At 42.7% G+C, this 24,586-nt stretch overlaps 2 long non-coding RNA genes across 2 annotated transcripts in view; one reads left to right on the top strand and one right to left on the bottom strand.

Annotated features, from left to right (window-relative positions):
* Window positions 1–4,623: 4,623 nt before the first annotated feature.
* Window positions 4,624–24,586, top strand: part of LOC137852743 (uncharacterized) — a 67,080-nt gene continuing 47,117 nt past the window's right edge. The window contains exons 1-2 of the long non-coding RNA XR_011094015.1: window positions 4,624–6,895; window positions 11,312–11,444. This is a non-coding gene — a long non-coding RNA (uncharacterized lncRNA). The remainder of the gene's footprint in view (window positions 6,896–11,311; window positions 11,445–24,586) is intronic.
* On the bottom strand, window positions 14,813–23,254 carry LOC137852742 (uncharacterized). Its single transcript, XR_011094014.1, has 2 exons — window positions 22,785–23,254; window positions 14,813–18,025 (listed from the first exon to the last, which is right to left on the bottom strand). It is a non-coding gene; the product is annotated as an uncharacterized lncRNA (long non-coding RNA).

The raw sequence follows: 24,586 nt of genomic DNA, 5'->3' as shown, positions 1-24,586 counted from the left end.
TTCTGAAAGAAAGAAACGCTCCTTTTACGTCCTCGTAGGAAATAATGTTTTTCTGTTCTCTTTCTGCAGTCTCCTTCTCTAGAAACCAGTCCTACAGAGTAGAGTGCAGCATCATGACTGGACCTCCACGATTTACAGCTGTGGCTGTATGATTATTCTTGAGGTATTGTGTAGATGAACAACAGTAATAAAAGCCCACTCCTTTTTTTTTTTTTTTTTTTTAATTTAAAAAAAAAGCCTTGAGTCTTTGTCAGTTAAACATTATTATCATGAATAGTCCTGTCACCGGGTTTAACATGGCAATCAGCTACCATGTTTCCCCCTAGATCCTGTGCTGTAAGGAATCCATGCTGCAATGCACACGCATCTGCCTCAGCAAAGGCTTCCAGCTGAACACAAGTGACAGGGTTCCTTTTAAGTTGGATGTGAGCTTTTTTCCGCTCTCCCTTCCCTCCCTACCTCTGAAGCTCTGGCAGCCTGGCTGCTGGTTTGGCACATCGGTAATAAAGTCTCGTTACCATTTGTGTTTAAACAACGTCTTCTGAGCTGCTGCTACATAAACGAAGGGGTATATTCACTGAATGCTTCCTGAAGACCTGCTTTCTCACAGTTAAACGGGGGTTGGCATTAATACTTGCAGACTAACAATAGCTTGCTTTTTTGGGTGTGTGTGACTAGTTCCTTCTCATTAGTGCTTGATTATCCAATCTCATTAGGTCTCGGAGGTAAAACCTGCCATTCTGATGGCAGTGAAACCAACCAGAGGAAGGAGAGTGTCTGTCCTCACCTGGTAACTGACTGGCTGGGGAAGTATTTCAGCCTGCTTCAGGCTATGGGACTTCGACTCAGCTTGTTGGAGGCATTTGGCCCAAGCCAGTCACACCTGCGCTGTGAAGACTGGCTGCGGAGCCTTGGCAGGGCAGTAACAGGGCACGTAGGCTCCTTGTTTAGTCCTGTTGTAGCCCAACTACGGTATTTTTCTTAGCCCGCACCCTTTAGAGTTAAATCTTCTTCCTTTATATACCTGATCATAAAGGAAGGTAAGTGCTTTAAGTGCTGCAAGAGTCCTAGAAATAGATCCAAGTGAATTTCCATATGGGGGAATTCCAAGGAATTGGGTCCCATGGGCTTTTTTTTAATATTATTATTAAAAATATATATAGTTTAATTGCAGTGTTGGCCACGATTCCTGTCCATGGAGGGCTGGCTGTTGCTGGAGGGCTGCCTATCGGACAGAGCAAACTTGGGATCTGTTTGTAGTGGCAAAGGTAAAATAAACCGAGGCAAATTCCACGTTTGGCTTGTTGCGATGCCTTACTCGGGGATAATTACAGAAGGAAGACAGGAACGAAAGCTTCTCTCCGAAAACCCAATTCAAAGGAAAGCAGGGTGCAATTGGGTATCTTTTCTTCTGTCCTGTGCCTCGGCTGCTGAAAGCACCACACCCTCACTCACCCGGCGTGGTGTGGGGAAGGTCCTATCACAAAAATCAGCTGCGAGCAGCCTGCTGTGGGATGCCGTGCGGCGTTAGGTATGGTTTGGAGTGATAAACGCTACGGAGATATCCCAGCGTGGCTTCTTCTCAGATCTCCCTGATAGCGGTGCATTCCCTTGCATGTTCTGCTTGTGACCTATTTTTGATGAGTTTCACATCTGCTTTAGCAGCTCTGACAAGCAGAAAACAGAGCTGTTTACTGAGTTCACAGCTGCTGCTAATACCGATGCAACTAGCCAGAAATGAGTGCTTTCTTGGTTAGCTCATCCTGTTGAATGAACCTCTCCGCAGGGTTTGTTGCAAGTTTGTTTCAACTGGAATGCTGTCAAAAGTCCCCACATCTGTGAAATCCTCATACTTCAGCCTTCCTAGAAACCCAGAAACATATACACCCTTGCTAGTTCCAGTAACTTTCTTGTATTTCCCGTGCCCTGACCACATCGGCTTCGCTCACAGGTAGCGAAAACGCAACAGCCTGTCGTAAATAGGACAAAATTCCTGGTGGTGTTAGTTAATGTTAATGCTGCTTCCCTCTTGGAAGTTTGAAGAAAGTCGGTCTTCTATCTAGGTTAAGGGCTCCGTTCCTTGGGGTGTTACATTACCCTTTATTAGGGTATAGCTTTATTGGGGTAGCTGAAGTACCCTATTGTTCGTACTACCTCTGTGTGCAGGTGAGGGTTAAACTGGTAGGAACATAAAATACGTCGGTGAAATGTGTTTCCTTGCCTCATCTTCGGTGTTCTCGATGGCTGCTTTGCTTGTGTTGCATAATTCCTCGGTGAGGCTATGTCCTTTAGGGCTGAGCTCCTGGCCCTGCCGTGGGCTGAGTGCCTGTGGGCAGCGGGGTACTCCTGCACTTCATTCCTCCATGCACTAGTTGCTTGTGGAACGCTTGTTCCTACAGATCAAAGAGATTACCAGACCTCTGGGGTTTAGGTGGAAGAAGTTGCAGCTGTGTGAAGGCTGGACACGTGTGTGTTTTTTTGTTTCACATTTAGGCACTGATTAATAACCCGGTACTGCAGGGAGCCTGCGTGCACTGCTGGAAACAACCAGAGGCTCCCGGCTCCACGGAGCAATGAGCTTGTGGGCACGTTGCTTCAGCTTCAGCTACACGGGCTTGTGCCTGGAGGCTGGCCTTCCTGATGGGGAAATAGTGGTTGGAGGCTTTATTGATAATCTCCCAAGTATGCGTGCTTTTTAGAAGTGTAATTCTCGAGCCTCTCCTTGGATCTCAAAAAACGTTGAAGCTTTTCTGTATCTTTGTGGGATAAATGTTGCAGGTTGTAACCTGAATTACAGACGTGGAAACAAAGGCACAGAGGTTATAAAAGATTTGCTGGAGTCACGTCAGTGCATAAGAGACAAAATCTGCCCCAGAGCTTTCTGACTCTTACTGGTGTCCTACTCTTCAAATTTCATATTTAGTTCAATTTGGGAGCTTCTGCTGTCACAGTACCTCACAGATAGCTTTTATTTCTTAATGACTTTTTTTTTTTTTTCCCATTTCACTTTCAGCTGCTAATGAAACATAGAATCATAGAATAGAATCATAGAATATCCTGAGTTGGAAGGGACCCTTAAGGATCATCAAGTCCAACTCTTGACACCGCACAGGTCTACCCAAAAGTTCAGACCATGTGACTAAGTGCACAGTCCAATCTCTTCTTAAATTCAGTCAGGCTCGGTGCAGTGACCACTTCCCTGGGGAGCCTGTTCTGGTGTGCAACCACTCTCTCTGTGAAGAACCCCCTCCTGATGTCAAGCCTAAACTTCCCCTGCCTCAGCTTAACCCCGTTCCCGCGGGTCCTGTTGCTGGTGTTAATGGAGAAAAGGTCTCCTGCCTCTCGACACCCCCTTACGAGGAAGTTGTAGACTGCGATGAGGTCTCCCCTCAGCCTCCTCTTCTCCAGGCTGAACAGGCCCAGTGCCCTCAGCCGTTCCTCATACGTCTTCCCCTCCAGGCCTTTCACCATCTTCGTAGCCCTCCTCTGGACACTCTCCAACAGTTTCATGTCCATATCTTGAATTTTCTTTGATCCACTCTGAAGGTTGTGATGGTGACTCTGAAGTATTTTGTGATCCATACCTGCATTTTCTTAGATGATGGTGGAAAACATGTTGACCATCATTTGCTTTTATTTTGTCATCTACAGCCAAAAGCATCAGAATATTTGTTTGGACCGTTCTTAGACAGACTCTAGCATTGAATTGGTGATCTGCTTTTTAGTTTGCATTGTTCCAGGCCAGAAGAAAAGTGTTGTGTGGTAGCATAAAAACATTAGTTGGGACAGAAAACTCTACATGCTCATTTACACCGTGACAGCGAGGGGAGACACTAACAAGGTAAGCTCCTGTTGTAGGAAGTGCTGTTCCAAAAAATTCTGTAATCTTACCAGAATGCCTTTTAATCATTTTTGGTACCTAAAAGTTGTGTATCTAGGTTGCCTTTAATACCAGAGAACAACCCTCTTTAGAGCTCTGTTTATTCTACCTGTCTTAAACACTTATCCTGGAAAGTGAAGTCTTGTTCTTAGGAGATGTCTGTTTCATTGATTTGTTGTAAGGGGAGCCCAGATGAATAGCTGATGCTGAGCTTCTCAGTTTTAGGTGGCAAAGCCTGTCCATCACAAATCATCTATAGTCTGTCCACCTGACTATAAGGCAAAACATAACAGTGGTAGAACAAATGGATGTGCAGCTGCAAATGGGCAGAGGTGCCTCATGTTGTCATTACACAAGTCTCGGAATTGTCTTCTTGTGAGGTGTGAAGAACTAGAAATGAATCCAGTCGAGGTAGCTGTCTGCATACCTATACATTCCTCACCAACACGTCGCTGCTCTGAAATCTGAAAGGATGAACAATCGCTACAATAGAGCAGCCATCTCCTTCCATGGAGAAATTCAGTCACAGACTGGCAGAGGTGGGAAGAGACCACAGGAAATCATCTAGTGCATCCTACTGCTCAAAGCAGGCTTGCCCAGAGCAGATTGCCCAGAATCTTGTTCTGAGTTTCTTCAAGGATGGGGACTCTACAGCCTCTCTGGGTAACTTGTGACACAGTCTTATTATCCTCAGAGTAAAAAAAAAAAAAAAAAAAGGGTTCTCTAATGTTTAAATGGTGTTTCAATTTGTGCCTGTTGCACTAGGAGAAGCAGAGGCAGCTCTAGGTGTGTTCCAGCAAAGCTGGGAGGAAGGAAATAAAGTACAAGCTTGCAATAAAGCAGGGAATGGAATTCAGGAACAAAAATGCTGAATTTCCATGGCACAGTACAAATCAGCAGATTCTACAGACTGGAACAGGGGAATCCTTCCAGCCCCAACTGAGATAAATGAGGTAGTTCACACCTTTCAGAACTGCAATTTAAGGCAGCCTGAAAAGCGATGGAGAGAGCCCTCTGTCAGCATATGCTCGGTGCATGCTCTCAATTTTATCTGTATGTGTGAGAGCAAGACAATTGCCTCATTTTTTTAGAGGCATGCTGGGTTTCTCCAGCACAATTCTGTGGCAGTGGGTGAATTCCACAGGAAAGCTTTACAGCCACAGAACATACAGAGTCTGGAACATGGATAAACTGGTTGGGATAAAATAGAAACCAGCAAAACCTCTGCCAAGATCTGAAGTGAAATGAATAGAGGTTCAAAAAGAGTTCATTCAGTACGCCTGGCTCCTTGTTTCCATCATTTAGGAATAATTATATTTTTGTCACTAACATTGTTTTTAAATGTCAATAGAAACCAGACAACTAGATTTGTAAACCCTGCCCTGTCATATTGAATGTATTAGGTTTTCCACTAACAGTCCCTTTTAAGTAAGGGTGAGGAAGCATTAAAAGCTCACTAACTCTCCAGAGTGAGGAAGCTATTGAAACAGCTCGTTAGGCTTTATGACAAGGAAGCTGAAATATAATAGGCCTAGAGCTTTGTGAAGGAGCCGGCGAGCCGTGGTTGAAGAGAGGACAGTGCCCGAGAGTTTGAAGGCCAGATGATTTGTGCATAGGGGATGTTGGAAGGTTCACAGCAAAATAAACAAATGGGCCTACCCACAGGCGCAGTGTTCAGCTGAGACCAAAATGCTTCCTTTGCTTGGTTTCTAAACATAAGTTTAGAGTTTGTCTAACCAAAGAAGGAGTTTTCACTTAGCATTTCTTCCTCTCCATGCTGGGGCCAAAGAGCCATTTTCTGTTACCTAATTCACCACATTTGTTCTGAACCCAACTTTCCTTAGCCTTGTAACTAGTGGGACTGTGGTCTTTCTGTTAGTCCAGAACAGCATGTGATTCCTTTCTCGCTCTCCTAAATGCAATCTGTTAACTTTGTCCTACCCTACTGTTTCTGTTCTTATCCCTCTGCTTTGGTACTCTGCTTAAATGTGCCTCCTCCTTTGCACCTGGCATTCATTTAGCCAGAATTCAGAAGATTTGGGATCCTGATGGCTTCTGCTAGAGCAGCTTTGGGTACCTAGGGAAAATGTAAGCTCATTTCTGGCAACACAGATCCAACTAACAAACCAGGCATTTTTCATGTCCTTAGATAAACCACTGTGGTTTAAGCAACAGGATAAATAAATGGATAAAAGCTTGTTCCTAGCATTTATGGCTTTGAAGGCAGATTTGAGGATGCGAGTTGACTGTTACTGGATGCAGTGGTTCTTCTGTGGCTTTTGCACACCTCCTTGAGCTGTAGCTCAGAGGTGTGTGACCAGACCCATTCACACTAGCTGAGGACTGAGAGCTCCCCAGGAATTTTCCTTAAAACAACAACAAAAAAATCCAACAGTGTCTCCAGTGGAGAGATGCACTGTAAGGAAAATGTAACTAAAGAGACAGCTTGGACTCGCTGCATTCAGTTCCTGGAGTTTAGCTGCATATAATTCATGGACCTGTCAAAATGCAACAGAGCTTAAGTTATCTGCCACTTAAAACCTGAGTTCTAGAGGCCCTGAGCACAGGTATCACCATTAGCATATGTCAGCTCGAGAAAGAGTCCCTCAAAAGTACATCGGGAAGCTGTTACAGCTAAGGAGTTGTTATAGCTGTTGACGGCTAGCTAGAGAATATTACATTACGCTAACTCAATTTTTCCCAAAGGACAGGAATATTTTACGCTTATTTCCTTTTTCACAGATATGACAGATCTGGGATATGTAAAACAGAAGAGAATAGGGAAGCAGAAACATTTTGAAGATCAGTGTTTTGAAATCCTAGCTTTCTAATACCTTCTTAAATTATATATTTATTCTCTCTTCCTTTTACATAACATAGCTGGCTGCAAAGGAATCGTCTTCCCTGTAAGGCTATAGATTACCAGCGTTTGTTACTGAACTTTCCAGATCATCCGTATCAACATAAAATCACTGCAGCACCTTAAGCGTATCACCAGGCATTCACCAAAAAAAGGTTAGTCCTGCCTCCCTGTGCAAGCACTGTTTCTCTCAGCCCCTGCAGACATTCCTCACATAATCCCACAGTCCCTGAGCAGTTCAGAATAGGCCGACTCGTTCCAGTCCCACCAACATATTCCTAGATGAGTCAGGGAGGACATAGAGCCTTTATGTAACCCTGCTAATGTGCAGAAATGTCACTGTCCGTGAACAATACCAAATGACAGTCAACAGATCTTCATGTGAAAAGGCACAATAAGGCAGGAAAGCAGTGTTGTCACCAGCCTTTATGGAAACTAGTCTGATCTGCCTGCTTTGTTGCACCACATAAAGCTCAGTCTGAAGGATGAAAGGGGTTCATGGAAGAAAAGCAAACAAACAAACAAAAAGAACAAAACTAAAATGTAACAAGCTTTGTCCAGAGTTCAAGCAACCTGAAAAATACCTATTAGTCAAACCTACATTCCTCCAAAGCCACATACTGTGGAGCCTAAGGAACCATCCTAACAACACAGGGATGGATTTCTGTACTTCATGTTCCTATATACCATACTTCTTTGCATGTTTTCCTTTTACCGAGCACTTTAGCTAGAAAGTTGTTGTGCTGCTTCATTATGTGCTGATGGAACAGCCAAGAGTCCCAGCTTCAGAAACTGCATTGCTGAACTTGCTAAGCATCGTATTCTCCCATCTTATGGCTCAGGAATTCATATTCTGATACTGAGCCACTCACTGGCTTTTCTGTAATCACAGTTCTGCTATAGTAAGTTGAAGTCTGTGAAAATCTTGAACTGTCTTTATATTTTCTTTTTCACATGACATATTTCCCCGGGCTTCTTTGAGAATTGTATTTGCAGATAGTGAAGCAGTCTCAGAATAGCAACTTACTTGCTGATTGCATTGTAATCATCGTATGCCCATCACAAACTGCATAATCCTCACTTTACTAATACTCTCTTAGAACAGAAGTTGGAGTCAGGGAAAACTCCAGTGTAGCTAAACTTGGCAGTATCCAATGTGTCCAACAGATGCCAAGTGGAATGTTCTGTAATAAATCATCTCTAGCTGCATCTTTTCTAATATAGCGAGTAAAATATATGAATATGTCATTATGTTAGCAAATGCATACTGTGCAAACCCAATTATGGTTTCTAGCCTCTAAAAATGCAGGTGGTGTATGTTAGTGCTGAAGGGAATGATTTGAGAAAGAAAGAATTTAAAACTGGAAGTACTGTAAATTCAGGTTGCTTAGTGTAAACTGAAACTGCTGTTTGTGAGAAAATTTTCCTCTCCTCTCCTCTCCTCTCCTCTCCTCTCCTCTCCTCTCCTCTCCTCTCCTCTCCTCTCCTCTCCTCTCCTCTCCTCTCCTCTCCTCTCCTCTCCTCTCCTCTCCTCTCCTCTCCTCTCCTCTCCTCTCCTCTCCTCTCCTCTCCTCTCCTCTCCTCTCCTCTCCTCTCCTCTCCTCTCCTCTCCTCTCCTCTCCTCTCCTCTCCTCTCCTCTCCTCTCCTCTCCTCTCCTCTCCTCTCCTCTCCTCTCCTCTCCTCTCCTCTCCTCTCCTCTCCTCTCCTCTCCTCTCCTCTCCTCTCCTCTCCTCTCCTCTCCTCTCCTCTCCTCTCCTCTCCTCCCTTTCCAGTCTGCTGCAGACCTGTTTCTTCCTCTTTTTACTGCTGCTCATCTGTGGGGAGAACAAGACCTTGGAAAATCAGGAAAGCAACTTCTATTTCTGTAGAACTTTGTGTAGCTCTCCTTGGGATGTAATTTACAGTCTTAAATACTCACATAAAAGGAAAACTGTTTTCAGGAGGTAATGGGGCTTAGATTAATCAATGTTACTGCACGTGTTCAAATCAATACTCAAAGGAAATATTAAAAAAAATATATTTTTAACTCTTTAAAGTACCCAAATATAGTGTAAATAAAGCACTGATCTGCAAAACTTGGAGAAGTATTTCCCTCAGCAGGATTAAATGAGTTCATTTGATTTTCTTTGAAGGACACAAAACTAGCATTCTGGCCCTTTTCTGATCTTTTTCAGGGTATGATTTTCAAGATGAAATTTGTTCTTTATAAAAAGAAAAAAAAATGAATGGACTCGCAACTAAAGATTAAAGTAATTTTCTTTATTTGATGTGCAATGATTTGTTTATTTTTCACACAGATAAATTTTGAGCTAAACTGATATATCTGCTTCCAGTTTCTCTTTTTAGGGATATTCGACAGTAGAAAGTGGATCAGAAAGAACTTAAGGAAGGCTGGGGAGGATGGGAGGGAAAATGAAGTGAACTTTAAGGTCAGTGTCATAAAGATACCAATCTAACCCGATTATTGTCTATCCTCTGGAGAGGGGAAAATCTTACAGAACTGCATTAAAGTTGAGAAAAATGAGACGCTGAAAAGAAGAGGAAATTGTAGTACTCTCTGAGGTAGATTATGTTGTACAGTTAATAAATGATCACCACTTAAATTCCTTAAAAAAAAAAAAAAGCATGAGTTGTTGAGTTGTTGATGCCATGTAACTGAACAAAAGGCAAATACAAAAAAATCTTGCATTACATCCAAGGAAGTGAGGTGGATTATTACTTAATGTGCAACTGGTTTCTCTTTCATGGAGAAGCAACCAAAGGTCTTATGCTAACAGGAATGTGCTACTTACAAGTTTGCAATGGTCTGTTCCGTATCCTAATGACTGCTCAGGGATCTTTTTATGGTGATGGCATTGTAAAATCTTGATTGTGCCCCACCAGTCATCTTCAGTGACTCTAGAGCTTCTCCTCCCTGAGCACCCAAGGTTATTTCTAAGCTCACATCCAGCTCAGCAAAGAGAAAATCTTGGGGAACCGAAGAGCAAGTCTGTCTTTCTGTCATGCTGTATAGCTGGCATTTTCTGAGTCGGCACATTTTGAGTCTGGCTGGCTGGTTCATGCCCTGGATGCTCAGCATGTCTCTCCCTTGCTGTTGGGCAGTGCCTGGGCATTTTCTCTGTGGTGCTGAGACATGGAAGAGTCAATGGGAGGGCTCCTTCACCTGATCTCTGTCACAGGGGCCAGGTACAAAAGGACCTCGAATTTTCTACGGGAAGCAGGCTGACTTTTTTTTCCTGTAATATGCTGGAAAAATGGTTACAAGCCCTGTTGAAACACGCATACTAACAGCATTTAACTTCCTCATCTTTTCAAATTTTCAATAAATGCATTTAAATTACCAGTTGTTGGTGCGCTAACTACACTGTTTTGTCTTTCACCTGTGCTTGGATTTGAAATGCAAAACTGTAGATGACGATGCGAATTTTGCCTACTTTATTTGTGAAGTAGCATGTACATTTCTGGTATTTACCTTAAATGTTACGTATAATATTTAGTGCATCTGTTTGCCTTAATGATTAGAGGGACAGGTGAGAGAGGTACTGGACTCAGTACCATGGCTGCCAGCTGCTTTGATGGCGTGCATCAATGGGCTAATAATACTTTTGGATTTCTTGGAAGTTTTTGGTGCAGGCTGCTTGAAAATGATTAAGTAGAAATGTTACAGTACAAGCCAATGTCATCTCTTAGCCAAGCCTGATGTGAAGAAAAATGGCTTACTTGCTGCTACGCTGCTTTGAAATGCGAGAACTTAAAATACAGGCATGAGTTTACTTTTCCTTTTGTTAGCCCGTGAGCTTGAGAAATGTGCAGAGCTGAGAACACAGACTTTTTTTTTCTCCTGTAACAACTTAAGGTTTCGAGCTTCTGCCGACGCAGAAGGAAATACCATTAGGTAGATACAAGAAAAGCCAATATTCCACGTTATTCGTGCAGACAACTAACGTTTGAAACTTGCATGAACTGCTTCCACTTAAAAGCTGTCAGTCACGTTGGTTATAAAAAGCCCGGAGCACTTAGGGGCTGTCAGTCATTTCTCAAAGAGAGAGCTGACATCTTAACATTTACTTTGCCAGTATTTACCAGAGGCAGAAAACCAAAGGGTGAAAATGCAAACGGAAACACACGTTCTCACCGATCACATGGTGCAAGGGAAACATTTGGATCAGGTGTTGTAGTTGCTCACCTCGGAGCCTCCAGTCCTGAGAAGATTTCTCTCTTTTGCTCCGTAAATTGGACTGTTGCAGGCTGGCTCTGTGCTGCTGAAGGAAGAAAGGCTCTTGCAGGCAGTGGCTGTGGAGTCTGCAGTAGCATCGTCGGGCAAGGAAATAGGTTGACTCTGGGCTGTTATGGCTAGGGGAGCAGCAAGAAACGTGCAGAAGACTTAAGAAGGGCACCTTGAAGGGCATCCACCTTTCTTTTTCTTTTTTTCTTTTCTTATGCTAATAAGGATGTGGGTGTTGTGATTACCATAGACTGATGATATTTTCTCTTGCAAGAAGGGGATTGGCAGGGAAAGGTATAGGTGGGACTGGTTAATTCAAATATGTCTTCTACTCTTTACATGTAGGTTTCTAGATGTAGTTATCCCTGGACTGCTCTGAGAACTGGTCCTGGTGGTTTGGTGGGACTGCAGCTGTTGAAGCACTGCTCAGCACCTGGGACCTCCAGTCACGACCACTGCAGAAGGTCTCACTGCAACAGTAAGTGAGGTGCAGAGCTGCTGTGTACACTTATCACAGGCCCAAAGGCACTGTGCTACTCAAATGCTGAGCCCTGTTTCATGCAATACCACTCTGAGGTGTACACATGAAGGTAAAAGCGATGTTGTCCTTGAGGCTGCCTCCAGAAATTCAGTGAGGTCTTTTACTGGACCTGAGTAGCAAGTCTCATATTCCCAAAACGTGTGCTTTAAGTAGAATCATAGAATATCCCAAATTGGAAGGGACCCATAAGGATCATCAAGTCCAACTCCTGGCACCACACAGGTCTACCCAAAAGTTTAGACTATGTGACTAAGTAGTCCATATGTGGCTGGTAGCTGTTTTTCTGATCAGACTGTCAGTCTATTAGCTAGCTCAGCCAAACACAGCAACTAAGGAAATGTTGAGGAACGCTGCTTTAAATACTTACTGCTATGAGTGCCTTGTAGAGTCTTCTGGAAGGTCCAGTCCAGCAGTGAGCAGTTTCCCCCATTCACTCTTCTTGGACTGGTGCAGCCCACATCTGCAGCATGTCATTCTCCGGTGAGTCCAGAGGTTTCGTTCCCTGTGCACATCCAAATGTTAATGGTCTTGTAATCCTGACACAGCCTCTGGCTCAGCAAGTCACCTTCCATGCAGGGTTCTTCAGGTAAGGAGTATGGATATGGAATAAGGATAATTATATAATACAATATGGATGAGGAATAAGGATATGGAATTGTGCCCCAGATTAAAATCCCTAAATGAGGTTTCTGGAGACATGTGTAAGTGTAGATACTCATGTATAAATTCTTAGAACCACAGAGTCATGTTCCCATTCAGATTCCCATTGTAGTCAATGAAAGTCCAATCCATGCAGATGTTGGAACTAAATGCTTTAATTTACCTTGGAGTAGACACCTCTCAGATATCAGCCGAATAGTTCTCTAAGCATCACTGACTATCTGGAGTAGGTTTCCCGTGGCCATTATAGGAATTCAGATAATTACGGCATATTAAGTTGCGTAAAACCTGCTTTGGTAGAAGGGTTGGACCCGATGGTCTTTCGAGGTCCCTTCCAACTCCTACAGTTCTGTGATTCTGTGATTCTGTAATCTGCAACCAAATTCCACCCTGGGAGCCAGCTAGTGACTGATTTTTGGGGGACTTCTGCACCAGGTTTATAGCCTGGACTTGAAACTCGTGTTCCCACGTGTATGGAGCTACCACATTTTCTTTAGTAGTAGTAGGGCTGTGTGATGTGGAATATGCACGCTTTAACCTTCCTGCATCTTTAGCTTGGATATAGGTAGTCCTACAGCTCCAGCAGCCCAGAGTTCACTTTGGATAAGCAGAGCAAGTATTTAGCAATTATTTTTGATCTCTGTGTGTGTGCGTATGTATGTATCCGAGTTGTATATTAAGCAGCGGTATGGAAAATATCAATTTAGGTTATGGATATGGGTAAACTAATTACCTGTCAGTCGGGAAGGTCTTGCTGCTGAGTGCACAGAAGTGCCTACATGCGCCTGTGCTTAAGGAAGCTGTGTCACATCACAAGCAGATTACAGCAGGATTCAGGTAGTACAATGAGATCAAAGGATGAATACCAAGGAAAAAGCATTTTTCCACCATTTCTTCTATGCCATGTCCATCTATCACCTTATAAATGCGTCAGTACTGTATTCTCCAGTACTTTATTTTCATATTAGGGATTTCTTTCTTCCCTTAGGGAGACTCTTTGTCTTCCTTTCAAGGGTAAATAAAGAATGCTCTTCACCATAATATATGTAAAAAAAAAAAAAAAAGGAACAGAAAACATCATGTCCCTATATACAGCTTGAATACCCGATAGATGTTTACATCAATTCTCTGCTTAGGTCTTAGAGCCAAAAAAAAAAAAGAGAAAGGCCATGTTTAGCATGGATCAGAGGTTGAGGGTAAGGGAAAGTTCAATAGTTTAGTATAAGAAAATTTGGAGTGAAGGTAGATTGAGAGTTTTCCTAATAGAGACATCTACTAGTATGGGTAATAGTCTCCTATGGTCCATGTAGGTGAAAAACAGTGCAAAAGAGAGCTGCTGTTCCAGCCTCTTCTCTCCTTTGCACCCTGTGGTCCATATCTTGGGGCCCTCTCTTGTGCATGGCTCACAGGGTCAGGAAAACAGGCCACAGCTGCATGCACTGATTATCCCTCTATTGGTACAAAAAACTAGAAAACTCTTGAAGTTGCAGCTTGGAGCTTGTAGTGGGTTTATGTGGCAAGCAAACAAAGAGATGATTGCAGCTGAGAGTGTCTAGGACTTGTCGGCCTCCAGCCTGCTGCATAGGTGTGGGCACCACGTGTCATTCCCTGGAGGGCCGATTCCTTGTCTGCAGATCGTGAGCTGGAGACCTGTCCAGCTGCTGCACAGGTTGCTCTTACTGGTTGAATGCCAGTGCGCAGTGTGGAGGATCTTGAGGGATCTTGGGATGAATTAAACACAAATTCCATTCATTCCTTCTTATCAGAGAATTTGAGGGTTAACTTGTTTTGTGCCTTAATTTGTAAAAGTCCAATCTTCAGCAGTTGGAAGAGACCTAATAAACTCAAGTCCCATCACCTCAAATTGGACTGTTTAAGGTAAATTTCAGATCTTGTCATCAGTTCCTTTGGAAAAGTGGATTATTCTAACCTGAGAGAACAGCTTCCCTACTTTTATCTTACAATCATAACTAGAATACAAGAGGAACCCCACCAAAATTATCCAGGCGAAGGAGAAGAGTAACTGACCTAAAATATTGACTTTGTTGTGGGAAAATCATCAGCTATCAATGGCTGCATGTACTTAAGATGACTTCTATCTCTGAACAGCATCCAAGCATTTAGACATGATCTTAAAAAAGATATTGAAATGACTTCTGAAATTGTCATTGTGATTTGATGGCTTTTGAGGCTTAACAGATTTAGGTAACATACCTTTAGGAAGGCCTTTTTCCTTACAGCTCTGGATGTTATAGGAAAATTTACTACAATTCTTGTGTGCCAATAGTAAAAAGGGTTAAACTGTGAAAAAAATCTACTATAAAAAGCTGATTTTGTTGTAAAATGACTAATGGCATGGAATTCTAATATGCATGGGGATTTGAGAAAAGCAAACATTGAACATATTACCAAGTATCTTTGGAGCAGGACACAAGGCAAGTGCAGGTATTCCTTTTGCAAATTTCAGGCAACTTCCAGGACTGTTGCAAGAAGGCAGAGCTGAGTGTTGCTAGTGCCAAGCATTTGCGAGTCAGGTCCTGAAATGTCATGAGCCTGGTTTGGAGAAAAACAAAACAAAACAAAAAGTTACACTAATTTCTGGCTTAATTTTATTTGTCTTTTGATGTATTTGTGCCCTCCCCACCTTTTCTTTTTCTTTTTCTTTTTTTAAGTCTTTAGGCTTTCCACTTTCTAGTTTTCTCCACCACAGCAAAGCTCTAATGCATGTTTTCTTCAGTAAGTGCTGAGATGACTGGAGCACTAAATGACTTGAGAAAAAGGGTCTTCAAGACAAACACCAAATCCTGTGAGATTCATAGTGAAGCTTTTGGTGTTGGCAGCATAAAAGGAGGGGGAATTTGCAGAGGCTCCCCAGAGAGAGGGGAATAAAGGGAGAGGGAGCTCCGGAGGGCCACCTGAAGAGTTCAGCCAGGCTTCTCCTCGGGATCACCGTGTTCTCCACTGGAGCTGCTGTAGAGAAAGGTAGCTTTTGTGAATAGCTCTTCGAGGGCCACACGAAGAGAGGCTTTTAATGTAAGGAGCTGCACGTGGCTGTGCTGATTTCCAAAGACACGGGGGCTGTATATCTGCCCTGACCGACACGCGGCGCTCCGGCCTCCCCGAGGGGCAGCGTTTGCGTGTGTGCGTGTCCGTACCGAGCAGTTGCTGCCGGATACCTGCCTGAGTTTGGGAAAGGGGTGATAAACAGGTTTGTGACAGCCCGTTTGATACGCTGTGACGCTAATAGCTTGAAGGAGCACTCGGTAGGTAGAGAAGCGCTGCGAGGGGTTAGTCAGTCAGCAGCATGCTCACAGCGCCGCGCCAGCAGTGGGCTGCGAGTTGGAGCCAGACAGTTGGTGAGCTCTCCTGTAGGCATCCAGACAAGCCTGCTCTGAGATGACATTTGCTTCGCCACAGATCTGTCACGGCTCATTTTTCACAGCCCTGTTGAAGCGGCTTATTTATTATCGTCTGTTCTGGTGTTATATCCTGGACACGGGAGAACTGTTTTACCGCGCCGCGGTGCCAGGAATTCCTCGTCACTGCGCAATCCGACGCCGGGAGAGCGCTCGGGGTAAGGCTGGATGCTTTCCTCAAGGCTGGTGCTGCTAAGGACGGGCACTCCAGCTGGAGCTGACGAGGCAGATCCGAGGCATTGCAGCACAAGTTCGTGGTTTGGTTCGTAAGTGACCTCTGAGTGAGGAGGTACCAGATTTGTCACACTTCCACGAGCCCTGGCTCTGGAAATCAAATCCAAGGCTGTAGTCAGCAGAACAACTTGACCTTGGATTTAGGCAGCCCTGTCATTAGCCCATGCGGGATCTGTCGAAGTCGCGTTATCAAGAGCAGTGGTTCTCAGCTGTGCTCCCCGCGTCCTGCAAAGCCAGGCTGCCTTAAAAGGTTAATGTTTTAAGGCACTGGGGTAGCCCACAGTGCATTCAAAAAGCTGACAGTGATCCATGAGCAGAGTGCTGGGGAATTACTGCCACTGCTGCCCTAGAGCAAGAAGTTTTCAGTGCTGCTGTTAACAGGAAAATGAGCTAATCTGTTTCAGGAATGGCAGCAGAACCTGGCTGCTGCGTTTTCCAGGCTTACTGAATCATTCTTACAATCTTCTTTCCTTGCCCTGTATCAAAATAACTCTCACGGTGCTTGAATGCTTTAAAACCACGTTTTTAGGAGAGCCACTCACCTTTCTCTGGGTCTGCTCTTCTGATTGGATTTGTGTTGCTATGCTGGAATAATATTTCCCCAAATCCGTATCAGTATGATCAATTAAATTAGTGGCTAAAATCTGTCATCCAAGATGACTCTCTGTTGTTATGAGGAAGGAATCAGATTGATTTTCGTTGGAACCAGGCTAGTGCAAAATGTCAATCGCCATGGGAAAAAGTATCCTGCTGTATGTGCTGCAGAAAATGAAGCTGAGCCCATGGGGGAACACTTATGATCAGTGCATGTAGGTTTTAAAGTGATCCAGCACAAGAATGCATTTGTTTCTAATTGTTTTTGTTGTCTGTACAGGGGTAGAAGCGGGTGGTGGCGTGGCCCTGTTGTGCCTTGCACAACCACATGCTTGCAGTTGGAAGAATTTGAATGAAGCAGCAGATAACAGCAGTCCTTTCTCTAGCCTGCAGCGAGGAGGTAGGACTGATGGATTGCACGAGTTTAGGTGGAGGGGAACCAGTGCCTGTTCTCCTTGGGCCAACAATTACAGCCATTTCACCCTACTGCTTCCCCCACTGGGCCCAGTTTAGCCCAGTCCAGGAACTGGGACAACACAGGCTGGGACCTTTCAGGGAGGAGAGCTTCACTGCCAGCTTCCAGCTGCTGACACAAAAGCCCATCACTCCACCTAATGAAGGACAGACGGACAGAAAGGCAGACAGGGGAGGCCCATAATGCTTTTTTTTTTTTAAACCTGAGGTTGTGTTTTGTTCTTGCAGTGGCAATAGCAGGAGGCTTTCTGTCAGAGTAATCAATGGTGGGGTTAGAGCAAGAATTCAGCTAGTTAGCTAGAAAAAATGACTGGGGGCTTGAAGCAATGAAGGGCTATAGAGTGTTAAAAAAATGGGCTGAAGACTATCTAAAAAAGTGTTGTCACTTGCTGAGAAGGTTGCTTTGCCAGCTAGTCTAAGTCCAAATATTAATGTTGTTAGGATTTATTTTTTTTTAAGAAACTGTAGCATGAATGGAAAATTTATGGAAGATTTTGAGGCTTCTCTATTTTTAAATAAAATGGAGCCTTGTTACTTCATTAGGGCATGCAAAGTGGCTAGAAACAAAACTAAAATTAATCTGTTATAATCCAACAGAATACAAAAGTGAGCATAAAACAATGATAGGAAAAATGAACCCAGATCTGCTGCTGAAGTCTAATAAAAGAAATGTAACAAGTAACAAAGGAAGCTCATTTTACTTGTTTTTGTGAAGTTGGTTGGATTAGCAATGTTCTGTGAAAATACTGTACCTCGGGCAACGGAGTGCAGGTTTTTCCAGAATGTGTTTAAATGTTCTCATTGCTCGTGTGCTACTAAAAAGGGAAAATTATAACACACGGTTCTCTGAGTTCTAACCTGATGTTTTAATTCGCCAAACACAAGCATGGAGTTGTTCAAAGATTTAATCTCTGCTGTCCCCATCATTGCACAAAAACTTGCAGTTACCTGACAGAGAACTGCAGGAGGTAGGTGATGTTTGTGCCAGCCTGGCTGGGCACTCTGCATTATCCTCCATCGCCACCAAAGCGAGCTGATGAATCAGAGCAATTCTGGGTTTGCAGCTGTACAACCAGGAGCAGAAGTTGGCCTGTTGGTTCTTAACAGAGCTGGAGTGTGTTTATCTGTTAGGCAGGCTTCCTAATGAAAAAAGAGAGTCATTATGCATTAGGACAGGCTGTATTAATTATTAATCTCTCCTCCCACATGATGCAAGCAGTCTTTTATGAGCGCGTGGTCTGTTTTAACCAAATTTGACACTGGCCTGGGACGTATTAAGTGTCTGTGAAGTTCTCAGAAGGAGGTGGCTGGGAAGCAGTGAGGAACTGCTTAGGTTTGCAGGCTGCAGGACCCAGAACTTGGTGCGTGGTAGACATCAGAGCATCTGTGCCAGAACAAAACCCCTAGACAAGTGCTCGTGGGATCTACTGCTTGCGGAGCTGAAAAAACACTTGTTGATCCAGGCGGATTCTGCTTCTGCTCAGGGCTCTAAATAATTTTGTGTTTGTAAAATAGTCTTATAGGTACTAAATGGTGCTGACAGCCGAAGTGGGTACGCTACCAGCGGAAACAGAAGCAATAAAAAACATAGCAAAAGTGCCCTGCGTTGCCACGTGGCCAAAAAAGCATCTCAACACGGTTATAAGATGCTGAATTTAGTAAAAGTGCTATCTGCCGTGACCCTGCAGTGATTCTCATTTCATCAAGCAAAACCCAAATGTACGCATTTCGTTGTTTGTGTGGCATTTGTGTGCATGGTGGTATCTCTGCAGACCAAAAACCACTCTGATTAAACCTGTTGCTTGCAGATTCAGTGGTTTTAGCTAATTTCCTTTGTGCATTAAATTGCAATACCTTTCTCTTGTATTCAGGGAGCAATATACTGCTTGTGGCTAATTTTAACATCTCTGTGTTCCTGTGCACAGGAAGCTAAAAGATTCTGCTTTCTTGGCAGAAAACAGTGGTGAGTACAGATCCTATTAAATTTGAGTCAGTATGGTGATTTCTTTTGCAAGGGGAGAAAAATTGAGAGGAAACAATCGTACAAAGTCCACATGAAAAAGATTATCTGTTAAGAAAAAAACCTGGCTAGCTGATGTATCATGGTCTCATTTTCAAAAGCTACTTAACCTCCTGGGTGTCCAGCAAACCTCGGACACCTTCAAGTGAGGTCTTGCGGTGTGGAGCTCCCAGAAGCTTTGGGCTGAGTCTAGAGCTGCCATTCAGCCCTTCAGCTCCCCACACAGGGATACCAAAGCCGTGGTCCTTGGGCCAGATCTGCAGTCCGTACCCTCCTGCTGCCTTTCTCAAGGGTCCCACAGGTCTGTCAGGGTCTGATGGGGATCCGTGTTGGTCCTGGTGACCCAGCTACAGCAGGATTTTTCATCTTTTTCTGACATTAGTTTTGTGCAAGGTTGTTCTCATAGCCCTGCCTCAAAGTTTTCATTTACTTCACAGGGCAGGGAAGCGTGTCACAAGCTCACACTGATGAAAATGGGGGTGGTGTGTGTGTACAAATCCTCATGTCATTTCTGCTTGCTCTGCTGCTATTTCATTTTACTTACTCTTCCCTGTTTCTGTTTTCATCGCGTTCCCTGTCTTCTTACTCTCTGCTTTTCTACTTGGTCCACCTTTCCTAAATATCCATATTAATTCAATCAGCAAGTAAACCATTAAATGAGGAATCCTGCAGTTTGAATACAAAACTCTGATTCATACAGGAAGTGGTTTTTTCTTTGTTTTAATGAAAACAGGCTCAGCAGCTCACAGACACACACACACACAAAAAAAAGCACATGGAAAATGTGTGTAATCTATTTGTGCTTCAGCTTTGAGGAAAATGTTTATGTTGTGCCATGGTTAATACAAATTAAATTATTGTTAAATTCCCAAATGATTTTTTTGTTGTTTGACAGTGGGATAGGCCCATGCCTTTTTTTATTTGTAGGAACAAGCAGAAAACAGAAAATGGTCTTACTGAAATGATTTGTTGTTTTGGTTTACAACCATGAAAGGGAATGGCATTTGCTGGGCTGCATGTGTCCCCGGCTGTGGGCAGCACACATTTCTATGGTTAGGATGTAAGATTATTCCTAGAAAAAAAATACCGAGTTGTCTTCCAGCCCTTAAGTCAGGCTTGTATGTCGGATGTGTATGAAAGTGGCTAATGTGTGCCTACAATAAGCTTCACTCTTCCAAAAACTGATAATCATAAGCACACTTCGTTACATTTCCACAGAACCTCCGGCTCTCTTTTCCTTAAAGCTTCTGAAATTTGCATCAAATTTATGAATGAACCGAATACAAATGATCTGCAAGTTAAAGGACAGTCTACCTGTGCTACTTCCAAAGCTATTAGCCTTGCTTAAAAGAGTAGCACTTTTCAGATGTAAAATATTGGCAGGGGTTAGGACATAAATGCACTGTTTTTTCCCCTCTTTGCTTTGTGGATCTCGGATTCAATTATGCTTTCTGTGAGGCTGTGCAAAGTTGCATTTAAAATTCAAAAGTTCAAGTACAATTTATTAGGGCTGATTAGTTTCTGTTCAGGAAACATGGGTACCTTTTCAAAGCTATTTTTATCTTCGTAGTAACTGCGAGATTCACCTGTGGCTTTGGAAAGAAAATATTAAGAGCAGTTTTAATATAAAAAATGGAGGAAATGCCATTTTTCAAGAAGAGAATAATCCAGGCTCCTTACTTTTTCCTACCTCTGCCATCCATCCGCAATGGGCTAGAAGGAATTATTGGTGATATGGAGAATTGAAATGCCTTTTTCATTTACAGGGCATATAGCCACCAAGCTGAGGGTCAAGGTGTCTTTTAGATAAATAAAGCAGTGAAGAAAACAAAGAACTACTGCTCTGTAAAAAATCAGAAATACTTAACGAAAGGTGAAAGCAAGCCATACCACAATGCTTATTTCTTGCCAGAGATCCTTCCACACCTGCAAGTCACACGGGGTAAATAGGGAGGCTTTGTAGTGTGACCCACAGGGTCTTTGGGACCAGTGTAGAATATTAGTTCCAAAGTCATGAAAGATTATTTCTCTCTAGAGCAATTTCTAGGACTTCATTTTGTAGCAAAGTTTGCCAATCAAAAGCTCCAAAATCACAAGTCCCTCTTCCTCTGCTAAAAGACTGAGATTTTTTTTGCATGCTATAAACTTTACTTTTTTTGTTTTTCCTCATTACTTCTGGCTCTCTCTCTTTCTCTTCAGTCACACAACTAGCCAAAATTTCCTTTTCAGTAAGGTCACTGAAAATTTCCAGTTAATGTGGTAACTTACGATTTTAAGAAAAATTAGTTGTGCAAAAATTGGTTTCACAGGAAAACAGCTCCTTAAACTTCGGGGTTTATTGTCATCAGAAAAATATCTACAATTCAATTAGTGTTCAGGAAATATATCCTATAGTCATAGGGATTTTTTTTTTTTAATTTTGTTATGAAAAAAAGATAATTCTGAGCACGCAGGATTTTATGGGGTAATAACTTGAGAAATTAACTTAATCTTCATTGCAATGAGAAGTTTAAAATCAGCAAGTACAGGATGAGCATACAGATTAAGCAACACCAGGGAAAATATGAAAGGCTTACAGTTTTAGCTCTACATTTGCTACTGTACATATGGAACTAAGAGACTGCAAATCACATGGGTTAATGAATCCGGTCCTTGCTTCTGACCTGCAATTTGCAAAAAAAAAATGTGCTTTTGTCTTAGAGAAGCCTCTGTGGGATATACTAGAATACATTACTTTGTTTGCAAAGTTGGAACCTTGTGTTATATTCATGATTTTCTTTCAATTTTGTTCTTTCTATTTTAGTTTTCTGGAAATTTCAAATTTGCCTTTACATGTTTATTTAAAAACATATTGAAAATAGCCTTCTACCAAAATGTCATCTCTTTTTAGCATTTTAAGGAAACTTCAATGTTCTTGTTGGGTGTGATTATTTTTCTTCTTTTTCTGGACTCAGGTAGTGTTTTATAAAATGAGAGCGAGGTTGTTTTCATTTCTTTTGTTTTCCTCTCTCTCTTCCCTCTGCCTATACCCTCCCTTGAAATTCAGCTAGCAGAACCGAGATTTTTGTCTCTATAATCATACATTGTCAACAATGACATGAGGTGTAATTACCTTCATAATCAGATTATATCATGAATCACAATCTCTCAAATGTTTAATTTCGTTGGCTGTGAGTCCAGACAGCTACCCACAACTGCCAAGTACATAAATGTTTGCCAGTCTGTTATTTGTTTCCATAAACTCAAGTGCAACTAACTTGTAAAAAGTATTAGTCTCCTGTTCAGGAGTTTTAAAGAAATCACCATGTTTCTATAGCAAAGATTCAGTCGCTCTGAAGTCATCGCGTGTGCACATATCAGCCTCGGATTTCAACGGGGAAGGATTTTTATTTTTTAAACTTGGTTTGGGTTAAATTCTTGCTATAAGCAAAGTTAAAAGTACTGCCACTTAGAGGACAAGGGAGCATGAGAGAACGCAGCTTGCTGGATTCATCTGGACCAGACTGAGAGGATTGGATAAAGCCTAATGAATTAAACAGGCTTTTGAAAAATCACTGGTATTTTAAATAGCAACTTTGGACTTGTTCAATTGCTCCAGAGACTTAAAATGGTGTGGTAGGTCACTGTCAGAGACTTCAGCTTAAGAATAAGGGTCAAATCTTGGTGCTGTGGAAATGAACAACAAAAGTCCCTTAGATCCCAGAAAGGGGTCGTGATTTAACCCAGAGTCCAGCTTTTTCCCCTTGCCAAAGCAGACGCTGAAACACAAAACAATTGCCGGAGAGAGCAAAGGAGAAGAGAGAATTTTCCATTCTCAAACAGGCATTAATCAAACAAGCCATTTTGTAAAGGAAGACATAATAAAGAAGGCTTACTCACAGTTAAGGGAATTTTTATGTCCCGGGGTTTGTCCAGCTTTGCCAAGCTAAGTCGAAAACAAGGCGGGAGGGGGGAGAAGGCCATAGAAAGAAGTATCTTGGCTACTCTGAGCCAGTGCAGAGAATGAAGCACCTCAAGTTCTTGAGCTATTTTTAAAGCATACGTCCAAAGAAGAACATCAGAAAAAAAGCCCAGAACTGTAGTGAAAGTGTAAGTGGACCTAGATCAACGGGAAGTTTGCTGTGATTCTGACAAGCTTTAATTTGCCAAAACTGTGCTTGTACTGCAGTAGTTTCCCTATATCCCCACAGTGCAGATGTCTTCAGGAGTAGGAGGGTTGCTCCTCCCATTCCAGTTTCCTAGAAATGGATGAAAGCTTAAAGATTTCTACATGCAGCATTATTTTTTTTTTTCCCACCAGCAGACCTATTTCTCAACTGGAATTTTTCATTTCCCTCTCTATGCAGAAGTCTTTTACAGTTCCTTGCCGCTGGGGGCAATCTAATACAGATATTGACTTGGCCAGCACTGCTGGTTCTTTGCAACCACCGTCCTGTGGAGTTCATTACAGTTCAACCATCTAACTTAAAAGAAAGAAATGGTACACTAAGGCCAGATTAAAAAAAAAATAATAATAAAAAAATAAAATAAATACATCTACTCTGTTTCACTAGAAAATGAGGAGATGTTTATCTCTGAGTAAGAAGGAAAGATGATAGCAACTTTAAGATTTAAATTGATCCAAGTATATGATGCTAAAGATCCTAAATGGTTTCAAATTGCGGAAGATTATCTTGTAATTTGTATATATTGCTTCTGTAGGCTGCTGAGGAAGCTAATTGCGATACATCCTGTGGTTAAGTTATCATCTTTCTCAATGACTGAAGATCATAATTTTATCTTTAGGTGAGTTTAATGCTCTCCGTCTGTTACGTTCATTTGTATGCTGGAGCAGTGCTGACAAGCCTCCTGTTGTTCCATGTAGCATTTGTGTCAGCCAACCAAGTTAGGGGAAGATTCACCTCTATGAAATTACAACGCTGGAAATGAGCTCAGCCTCCAGAGAACCACATTTCTTTTTTTCTTTAAATGTGGCCAGCGAATAGCGTCTGAGGCTGGAAAGAGGCTCTTGGTCTGCGTTCACGTGGATCCTGACCGACCTGACTGCTCATCTGCAAATAGCAAAGCAGGTAGAGATGAGAGATACCAGCGGTGGGGAAAGCTGGTTGTTGTCATGAGCAGCATTCCCCTTGCTGCATGATGACTACATGATAAGAGCAGCCTACACAGGGCAACTGCCACGAAAACGGGAGATGTGATCGCCTCCATTTGCTCTCACCTCGGCAGCAGGAGCATGGGCCCCCAGAGGAACAGCTGCACGCACCAGCTTTGTTCCAGTGTTGTATTTTATTCTTTAGCTAACATAGCAGATACTGGCCAGGTCAGAGACACTGCCAGGGAAACTTTTGTTTCCTTAAGCAGAAGGGTAAATGAAACACTGGAAGGGTTTCTTAATTCTCAAATGTTTTTTTTATATACAGGCGGGGTGCTGTGAAAGACCGTGCTAATTCTGTCCCTGTAGCATCCAGTTGGATAGATGGGGAGTTGTGGCAGAGCTCAATATATTCTTCTGCTGCCACGTTCTCTTCTTTTGAAATGCTCTCCTAGCTCTTCTACAGCACAGATTTGGATCTTTTGCATATGAGGCTCTTTTCTTAGCTTGCTAAAGTGAAAAGTGCGTGGGGAATGACAAAAGGAAGATGCATGTAACCACAAAGCAAGGGCAGGAGCAAATTATTTCC

Source organism: Anas acuta, chromosome 2 (genome assembly GCF_963932015.1).
Source record: "Anas acuta chromosome 2, bAnaAcu1.1, whole genome shotgun sequence".
Classification (NCBI taxonomy): Eukaryota; Metazoa; Chordata; class Aves; order Anseriformes; family Anatidae; genus Anas; species Anas acuta.
The sequence above is the reverse complement of the archived record's forward strand: the minus strand, read 5'-3'. Positions and strand labels throughout refer to the sequence as shown.